We start from the raw sequence: 11,506 nt of genomic DNA, 5'->3' as shown, positions 1-11,506 counted from the left end.
AATCAAAAGGAATTTTTACCAATCATTTATTACATCACTAAATACTATAAAATATTATATGAAACAATAATTTATAGAAGTATACTCACCGCGTTCCTAAGTTGCAGAGAAATTTCATAAATAATAGACTAATGAATGCTCATTATTGTGGAAATAATTTATTTTTAAAATTGATAAAACCCAATGATGCTTTCACCCCGAATACAAATCAAAAGACATATACATGTAAATCATTCTTAGGGCCCTAAGAATGAATACATAGTAATGATGGAAGGCGATACATTTCCAACTATCAGAATTGCAACATGGATGCTTCTACAGTTTATACTGACATGCGTGACTTCTGCGAGAATAAAATAAGCTATGTCATTTTTATACAATTGCGACCATCATTTAATATACGTCTATACTTATTTCAAAACTTTAAATAACGTCATGATGTACATGGATCTTCGGAATGACATGAAAGATTGCAGACGATTTGTTTTATTTACAGGCACAGTGCAGAAATAAATAAGTTATTTTGAAATGTACTGTACTTCTCTTAGATGCAACCACGTAGTAAGATAAAAATAAAATAATATAAAATAAAACAATAAAAATAAAAACTCGCCTAGAATGCGCACTACAAATTAAAACTAATACAATATCTACTTTTCTTCAGTGAATAGTTATGCTGTTCTTTCATTCATCAACTGCCGTCTCATAGTTTTAACGGCTGTATTTCCAAAATGCTTGTACTATTCAGTTCGTTCTCTGTCTTCTTTGAGAAATATTCATATTATACTTCTGCAAGTTTCAATACCACCATTTTATTTATTTATTTTTCCATTCTAATAAACTGAATACAATTTATAAAATCGCTATTCCAATACTGGAATAACAGCAGTGCTGTTTTACGAAATATCGTCACTTATATCCGTCATTGTTATACCTAAAATCAAAATAATACTCTATTTCATTTCCCAGAGGGCATAAGCGAGGCTGTTCAGACATTAAATTCGACATATCAAATACGGAATGGCATCAATCCAAATACCATAACATTATAATATTAACAGTTTAGTTATTAAATTGTTATTATAATAATTACAGATAAGTTTAAAATGTATCCATTTATTTAGTAAAGTTATTATTATTATTATTATTATTATTATTATTATTATTATTATTATTAGGAATGGTAAAAATTGATTGACTTTGTTGTTTATAATAATCTAAAAATAATGAATTCTTCTATAAACATAAAGACATACATAAATATACTTGGGCAGCAAGAAGATGGAAATCAACATTAGATTACTTTATTTTAAATGAAAAGACATCAAAATTTTCACTAGATGTTAGAGTTCGCAGAGGATATGAAATAAGCAGTGACCACTTCCTTGTTAAAATAAAATTAAGATTACCACCTAAATGGCTACAAGTAACAAGAACAGAAAGAAAAATTAAAACATTTTTTTTTATAAAACTAGACTATTGAATGACACAAATGTACAATGGCTATATGAACAAAGAATTAACCAATATCTAGATAAAATAAAACAAAATGAAGAAATAGAAATAGAATGGCTTAATACAAAAACGCTACTAAATGCAGCAGCAAATGAAAGCTTAGGAAAGACCAAAAAATTCAATAAAAGGAAAACACTGAAGATCTGGGATGGTACAATCAAAGAAATAATCAAAAAGAAAAAAGACGCCTATCACAAATGATTAAGCAGTAAAAGATTAGAAGATGAAATAGAATATAAAAGAATAAGAGCTATAGCTAAAAGAGAAGTCAGAAAAAGATATAGAGAATCATGGAACAAATTTGTTTCTAATTTAGAAGATGATTTATATAAAATAAGACCTAATGTATAAATGTATATAAGATTTTGAAACACTTAAATACAGATACCAAAGAAAACATAAAATTAACACCGAATTGAAATTAGAAGAATTTCTAAATTCTTCTAATTTCAATTCTAAATTATAATAAGAGTCTTTCAAAGAAAGACCCTTATCATTTTTAAATAAAATTTATTCAACTGGTATCCTCCCAATAGAATGGAAAAAAGCAATTGTGATTCCTATCTTTAAAAAAAATTAATAGTGATGACCCTAAAAACTATAGAGGTATCAGTATACTAAATTCCTGTTACAAAATATATACATAACAGAATCTTAAATAGCAAACTAATGAAATATTCTGAAAACTTTATTTTAGAAGTACAGAATGGATTAAGAAAAGGACAATCATGTATAGATCTGGCCTTTTGCTTAAAATTAATAATAGAGAAAAGAAGAGAATACAATTTAGAAACACATTGCATTTATTGACTTTGAAAAAGCATTTGACAAAGTTAAAAGAAACATATTATTTAACATATTAAAAGAAAGACAAATACCAAATAATATCCTAAACGCTATCACAAGTATATGTGAAAATAATCAAATACAAATAAGATTAAATCACGAGCTATCATATACGAGAGAGATAAACAAAGGGGTCAGACAGGGATGTCCCCTCTCAGCAACTCTTTTTAATATCTACTTAAATGAAATAATAACAAAATGGAATAAAAATTTACATCAAGGAATTAAACTTTCTCCTACAGTAAACTTAAACACTCTCCTTTTTGCCGACGACCAAATAACAATTGCAAATTCTGAAGATAACTTACAGAAAGCTATTTTAGATCTAAATAAAATAGCCAAAGATTATGGTGTGATAATATCAACAGAAAAATCAAAAACTATGGCCTTTAACACGTTCATTGCCAATCACGCTATATCACGTGATGCGAGTTCTCACCTTGCGGCCGATCACGCGTTATCGCGTTGACGTCGCTAACTAAATAAAAAAATAAAAAAAAAATTGGCCACCACACAAAATTCCAATTTTCAGCTTGGCAATGAAAGTGTTAAAGGACAAGATCCAGCAAGAACTAAAATAGTAATAGATAACAAGATCTTAGAACAGGTGAGTTCATTTAACTACCTAGGATGCATGATCACATATGAAAATGAAAAAGATATAAATGTAAAAATTGCAAAATATTTAAAAATAACAAGTGTAATTAACTCTATATTTAAACCAAACCTAGTTCATAAACAAACCAGACTAAAAGTATACAATACATTAGCCCTACCAGTCTTAATGTAGGAAGCGAAATCTGGACAATAAAACAAAAACACAAACAAAGATTAATAACAGCAGAAATGAAGTTTTATGAGAAAAACTAAAAACGTTTTAAGAAAAACACAAAAGTTTTATGTAAAAAACTTTTGTGATCAAATAGGGTATACTTTGATCACTTTTGTGATCAAAGTATACAATCGGTTCCCGAGTTAGTCGATCTCTGGCACGGGCAAGCAGGTTTTTCCTCCCGGAAACTCGGGTTTTTCGTCCTGTAAACTCAAGAAAATCGACCGTAGAACCCACATTATTTCAGACATTAAATATATTGTGTTAGGGTTAGGGACCACGAGATGGCGGCACATTTGAGCCGTCTCTCTTCACTGTGTACCGCTTAATTAGTGATAGCCTTGGGCCATCTATCTCTGATTGGTACCAGTGGAGATTGAACTGCCCACTCAGTCTCCAAAAGTTAGATAGGGCTAAATGGCCTCGCCTACTCCCCGTATACGGGAATAAAAAGGCGTTAGATGATTTTTTTTAAATAACAGGTGTAATTAACTTTATATTTAAACCAAACCTAGTTCAAAAACAAACCAGACTAAAAGTATACAATACATTAGCCCTATCAGTCTTAATGAATGGAAGCGAAATCTGGACAATAAAACAAAAACACAAACAAAGATTAACAACAGCAGAAATGAAGTTATGAGAAAAACTGCAAAGTATACCCTATTTGATCACAAAAGAAACGAAGAAATTATGAAAGAATTAAACTAAGTACCAGTAATAGAAAAAATTAAAAAATATAAACATAAATGGATGGAACACGTTCAAAGAATGAAAACAGAAAGATTACCAAAACAAGCCTTAAAGTACAAGCCATTAGGAAAAAGAAAACCAGGACGTCTTCTTAAAGATTCAACGATGACTTCTAAGACCGGAACAGGCCATGCTGGGCCTAAATCCTTGATACTCGTGATTATTATTATTATTATTATTATTTTATTTTTATTTATTTATTACAGTGGTCTTTGTCAGTATTTCACATGATTTGGCAAAAGGCTAGTACGGTTGTGACAGTTGTCTTTCAACAACTATTAGCCGAATTGACAATCACTGAAAACATTTATTATTATTATTATTCCTGGCACCTCCAATGAGTCCGAAGACTCATCGCGTGAGGACACCTACAACTGCCTCAACCACTACACTGAACCTCTACTACCAATCATCGCCATCAACCGCCCACCTCCACCAACACAACAACTAGTATTTTTGTCTGATAATTGCGTGTGTTCTGAAGGGCCGATTTGTCTGTATGCGGCATGAAAAACCTGAGTTTCCGGGAGTAAAAAACCCTGCTACCTTCGTACGAGATTGGCTAACTCACCTTCGATTGAAATCGTCCAGATAAAGATTCCTCCCGTCGCGACGAGAATCGAACTTAGGCCTCTTCCAATCGAAGGGCGCAATGTACCGTCGTTCTTCCAACTGCGCTACGGAGGCGCTTAAACAATCTCTTGAGAACTACAACAGAGTTACCCAGAAATTTATTTCCCTTTTACAGTTCTCTGAATCAATCATCCCTCGTCTACATGGATTACCAAAATATCCGGCTACGTCCTATAGTCGAATATCTGCGATTACGCAGGGAATTTTTTTTTTATTATCCTTAATGGCTTTTATTCCCAAAAGGCGTAGCTCCTTTAGCCCTAACTAACTAACTTCATGAGATAGGTAGGTAGATAGATAGATGCGTTTCCACTTCTCATTTCTCATCCGTCACAGATAGTGAACTCAAGCTATTAATAAATAAGGGAGAGAGAGAGAGAGAGAGAGAGAGAGAGAGAGAGAGAGAGAGAGAGAGAGAGAGAGAGAGACAGAGATTACGGCAAACAAATGCCACTATCTCATGGCCCTAAAACCTAGTAGGTATATATTATGTCTGAAACAATGTGAGTTCTAAGGTTGATTTTTTAGTTGGTTGATGGATTATTAACTACAGTTTGTTTTAAATTAAAGTACCCCTATTCTGAACAATCTGTACAGAGAACTAGTAAACAAATCATCTTCAAATTTGGTGGGTTCTCTAACCAGATAATTCTGACGTTAAAATAAATAGTTCAAAAACGACTAATAGTGGAAATAATGCGTTATAAGCAAGAAAATATGGTGCGTTTTGCATACCATGTGAACTGTAAGAAGATCTAAATGAAGGAGCGAGACTGATTCTACAATCGTTCGACTTTCGCGGTGGGTTTCATATTGTCTGAATGTGCCTTGCTTGTGAAATGTTTCTATAGGAATGGACCAAAATGCCTCAGCAGCACTGCGTGAGGACATATGCCTTAAGACTTTACGAAAGAATCGGTGAAATGAAAATGAAGTACGGTGAATGGTTCATGGATTTGAAGATACAAGCATTTGATAGTCCAACTTGAAGAGGGTGTAAATCTAAAATTCCACAAATGATTGAAAATGTTGCAATTGCAGTTGTCCAATCAAATGATAATGCTCTAAGTTCATGCCGTGCAAGTTGGGTAGCAAGACTTAGATTTGCCATACTCAACGATACGGAGAACTTCGAGTAAAGCGTTGCAATTCATCTATAGAAACTCAGCAGGATCAAGAGTTACAAACGTCATAATTGCTGAACTTCATATAGGATGTGAAGTTCAGCAATTATGACGTTAGCATTTCACAGAGGATAGCGTAATCAGTCGCTTATTTTCTAAAAAATGGCTACCACATTCACCAGACGTTAACCCTTGTGACTTTTAGCTTTGTCAGTTCTGTGACATGATTTTGTATCACATTATTTTAGGAAATGATTGAAATAAATATCATCGAATAGCTTCGTTTGTCACTGACTCTGAATCATTTTACAATCCCATGCCCTCCTTTTCATATTAATGTAATTTTCTCTCGATCAGCGCCATGTTTCTCTTATCGGTCATGTTTTGAACTAATATTTGTACTGTCAAATTTTCTTCCCCATTGTCTAGGGTTAGGAACATCCACCAAGTTTGGGGATATTTTACTTTAATTGAAACACCCCCATCAAAAACTTCAAAATTTTTCTAGAACAGTTGGAAGAATAACCAATTATTATTATTATTATTATTATTATTATTATTATTATTATTATTATTATTATTATTATTATTATTATTATTATTCCTGACACCTCCAAGGAGTCCGAAGACTCATCGCGGGAGGACACCTACAGCTGTCTCAACCACTACACCGAACGTCTACTACGAATCATCTCCATCAACGCCATCTACCGGCCACCACAACTAGTATTTTGTGTCTGTAAATTGCGTGTGTTCTGAAGGGCCGATTTGTCTGTATGCGGGATGAAAAATCCGAGTTTCCGGGAAAAACCCTGCTACCTCCGTATGAGATCGGCTAACTCACCTTCGATTGAAATCGAAGTTATATGCCATTCGACTGTAAAAGACCTGTTGGTCATTATGACGGAAGAAATCTTTATATGGGCTTTTCATCTGAAAGTGAGTTAATCGGTTTCATCTTGTGATACTAGAGTTTTGTCTGCAACTGACTACTTTTTCATCCAGAAAAACAGGCAAACTGGCTAACGAGCACATATGAAGGTGGTCTGAAAAGTTCTCAGCCTCGAACATAGATGGCAACACTATCGGCAATATTTTTTTTCTAAGTTGGTATACATCTGTCATAAGCATCCATGTGAAATTGCAAGTTGTTCTATCAAGTAGTTTGTTTTATGCAGCTTTCTGAAGCAAAAGTGTTGTCTGTATCCCTTAAAATGGATAAAATTGAGTATGGTGTGGTTATAAAATTCTTTGCAAAAGAAGGTTTAACGTCAAAAAAATTCATTCGAAGTTCATAAAAGTTTATGGCACTCTTCTCCTTCGTTTTCGACAATTAAGAAATGGGCTGACGAGTTTAATAAATGTGGCTGTACCAGCTTTGAAGATAATCCACGTGAAGTACTTCCAAAAAAGTGTAACAAAACCAGAAATCATTGATCAAGTGCACGATATGGTATTGGATAACCGGCTAGTCAAAGCGCCCGGAATTGCTGAGACTATAGGCATTTCAAAAAAAAAAAAAAAAAAAAAACCGTGTAGGATATATTTTGCATGAAGAATTGGAAATGAAAAACTTTGCTCAAGATGGGTGCCACGCTTTCTCACAGCAGATCAAAAACGCACCCGCATGAAAATTTCTGAACAGTGCTTGGAGCGTTTTAACAAGAATAAAACTGATTTTGTGCGTCGATTTATTACTATGGGTGAGATCTGGATTCATTATTGCACACCAGAATCCAACAGTGGACAGATGCCGGTTGTTCAGAGCTAAAGAAGACAAAGTCGCTTCCAACAGGAAAGGACATGGTATCGGTGTTTTGTTTATGAATTATCTTGAAAAGGGTAAAACAATAACTGGAGAATGTTATTCCGATCTTTTAACCAGACTAGACGAAAAAATTCGTGAGGAAAGACCCGGATTTAGCTCCCTCTGACTTTTATCTCTTCCGAAAAACTAAAACTCTTCCTAGCTGGTCAGCGTTTTACTTCAAATCAAGAGGTGATTGCAGCTGTAGAGGAGTATTTTGCAGATCATACTGAGAACCACTACACGGTCGGGATAATGGTGCTGGAGCATCACTGGAAGAAATACATTAGTCTTAAGGAGGATTATGTTGAAAAATAAAAATAATTTTGAAATTATAAATTCGTTGTTAGGCCGAGAACTTTTCAGGCCACTCTCGTACAAATTAACAGAAGATGAATCGTGTAGTTAGTATAGGGTGGCGTCACGCGATGAGTCCTCGGACTCTGAAAGTTTCGTGTAATACTAATAAAAACGACATATAATACACGATATAAGTTTTCCTATCCGCTATTGCAGGGACGAAAATGACATCGCCTTTTCTAAAAGGAAACTGCATTTCTTATGACAAATACAGATTCATCTATATGGACACACACACACACACACACACACACACACACACACACACACACACACACACACACACACACACACACACGGTACAACACTTTAAATAATAGTCGTTAATTTTACCAGTAGAATAAATGATTTTCTTTCTTTGTTGTTCCCTTTTATTTTTATTTGTTTATTATTATTTTTTGACATAAAAAATTCAAAAGTAATCTTGAGCTGTGCAATCGAGGTGCTTGGTGAGACATCTGGAAAGATGTCACACCAAGCACCTCGGACAATGAGGACAATGAAAGGACTCACAGAGAAGATGGGCAGCCTCTGAGCGGATGGTGCAGAACATCAGTAGAGTGGAAGTGGCAGAGGCCATGAAGAGGATGAGGAATGGAAAATCTGTGGGCCCGGACAGAATTCCAGTGGAGGAATAGAAGGCACTGGGGGAAGAGGGAATCGACCTGCTGTAGGACCTGTTCATGAAAGTTTGCCAACAGGAACATATACCCGAGGAATGAAGGGAGGGTACTCTTGTCCTCATCTACAAGGGTAAAGGGGATGCACGAGACTCTAAAAATTACAGAGGAATAAAGTTGATGTGTCACACAATGAAAATCCTAGAAAGGGTTCTTGATGGTAGATTGAGGAAGGAGGTGGAGATTGCAAAGGAACAATTTGGTTTCATGCCTGGTAGATCAACAACAGATGCTATCTTTGGGTTACGGCAGATGATGGAAAAGTATCGAGAGAAACAAAGGGAGCTACATCTGGCATTTATTGATCTGGAGAAAGCATACGATAGAGTGCCAAGGCAAGAAGTCTGGAGATGTCTGAGGGAGAAGAAGGTTCCGGAGAAATATGTCAGGTTTGTGCGGGAAATGTACAGAAATGTGAAGACAAGTGTTCGGACCTGTCTGGGACAGACAGAAAGTTTTCAAGTAACAGTTGGCTTGCATCAAGGGTCAGCATTAAGTCCGTTTCTGTTTAATATTGTGATGGAGGTGGTAACAGAGGAGGTGAGAGAAGATGCGCCTTGGACAATGTTGTATGCAGATGACATCTTGCTGTGTGCAGATTCAAGAGAAGAAGCGGTAACTAAACTGGAAAGATTGAGAAAAGTACTGGAAGAAAGAGGTATGAGACTGAGCAGAAGTAAGACAGAGTATACGTGTTGCACAGTGGGCGGCAGATAGGAGACAGATCTGGAGCTAGAAGGAAATGTCATCAGGAAGGTGAGAGATTTTAGATACTTAAGTTCAACAGTGGAAGAAGATGGAGGAGCTGAGAAGGAAGTGGGATGCAGGATACACTCGGGTTGGAGGAACTGGAGGGAGATGGCTGGATTGTTATGCGATAAGAGGGCGCCGATCAATCTGAAAGGCAAAATCTATAGGACAGTAGTGAGGCCAGCTGTGACATATGCTATAGAAACTGGCCCTGAGGAAAAATAACATTAGCAGGATGGAAGTAGCAGAGATGAGAATGCTTAGGTGGATGTGCGGTGTGACCAGAAAGGATCGTCTGAGAAATGACTATGTCAGGGGAACAGTGAAAGTTACGAACTTAGGAGCGAAAATACAGGAGGCAAGGTCGAGATGGTTTGGTCATGTGATGAGGAGGGGGACGAATATGTGGGAAGAAGGGTCATGCAGATGGATGTGCAAGGAAGGCGGAAGCGTGGGCGGCCAAAGAAGAGATGGAGGGAGCTGGTAGAAGAGGACTTGAGGATGAAGAACTTGGATGTGGTGACAGCCCAAGACAGGGAAGTGTGGAGGAGACTCATTATCAACAGTAACCCCTCTTAAGTGGGAGAAGCCGCAGAAGAAGAAGAAGAAGAAGATTATTATTTGTTGGCATATGGCTACCCCTCTTAAAGGCTACATATATGATCTAGTTATGTCTAAACATTGGTAGACATTCGTGATTTTAAACATTTCTATCATAGAGTGTCACAGCGCTTCACTCTTTCCTCTTAATGTCGCAATTTTTTTTAAAATAATAAATACACGCATAGGAAGATTCGACTTTAAAATTTCATTAAGATATTCCTTTTTTTAATAACTTAAATAATTATCGAATTAACAGAATTAAATTAAATTCTCTCTGTACTCAGCAATTTTTCAAATATTATAGTACGCTAAACAGAATATGTTTATGCGTGACATTTCTAACCTGAAAAATTGCATTGATGACGTCTAGTAACATTGGCTAGAAGGAGCACTTTCTCTATAACATTTTTTCTAAGAAAACGTTTTGACTTCCTTGTGACCCAACATTGTTCTCTCTACAGTTACTCACAAACCCCCCCCCCCTCCCGAGTGGGTTATCCGTTAAGGATGAGCTGAAAGATAATGTATACAGAAACAGTTCCTGTACTTCCGCAATGGAATAAAAATCGAAGGACATTTACGTAGTTCGCATCACAGACGGTAGTCGCGAACTAGCGTCAATTAAGCTATTCTTGCAAGCCGACTTAAAAAAATATATTTTGTTAGCATTAGGCATAACAATTTATCGGTTTAATATTTACCAGCTGTGGATGAATGGAATGGATTGCCAGTCAGTTGTGAGTGCTTTGTCTGTTGATCGGCTCAAGGGTCTCTCACGATAAGTCTTCGGACTCCATGGAGGCGACCGTATTATTATTATTATTATTATTATTATTATTATTATTATTATTATTATTATTATTATTAACGGCTATAGTTACTTGGAATCGTTCCCCTTTACATGCGATTACTCATACCTAGTTATTTACATTACATACATGTGTGCATATCAGCATATAAGTACTTTCACATAATGGTGATGTCCTTTTTTCTTCGATCGTTGGTGACTACAGTCCACTTTGTCTAAGACTTTCAGTATATAAAATTTGTATTCTACTTAGCCGATTTCGATGAATTATGCATCTCTGTATTCAGCGTGACACGTAGATTTACCGTGTAAGACTTATAAATTAAAAACGGGAACTGCGATATTAGCTTGCGTTCTCTTGTATACTTACACAGCGCCCTCTTCCCTGTAATTTCCTAATAATAATAATCTTCTTCTAGGTCTGGCTACTCACTGATGAGACCTCAATAAAGGTCGAAACCGGTCTGGGTAGTGCCCTTCTCTCATAATGTGAACAAAAATACAGTTCCTAGGAGCTAAGTTCACATTATGGGCAAATATCAAGAATAGTGATCGGAGCTTGCTCCACTTCTACCACGAGTTGCCCCAGCTTGCACTACCCTTTGGGATCAGTGCTGCAGTATCCAGGTATTTGCTTACGCTTGGAATCGCCGAACTTTATATAGTTTCTACTATATTCGGTATGAAACTCTTTGAGTTTCTTATTCGGCTAAGAAACTATATGGGATGTAATATCCCTTAACTTAAACAAATCTTCTTATTGTGCTATCTTCTATCGAAGGTCAGCGACCATCT

The sequence above is a fragment of the Typopeltis vanoorti genome, chromosome 18, assembly GCF_054136105.1.
Source record: "Typopeltis vanoorti isolate ZY-2024b chromosome 18, IOZ_Tvanoo_1.0, whole genome shotgun sequence".
Lineage (NCBI taxonomy): Eukaryota > Metazoa > Arthropoda > Arachnida > Uropygi > Thelyphonidae > Typopeltis > Typopeltis vanoorti.
The sequence above is the reverse complement of the archived record's forward strand: the minus strand, read 5'-3'. Positions refer to the sequence as shown.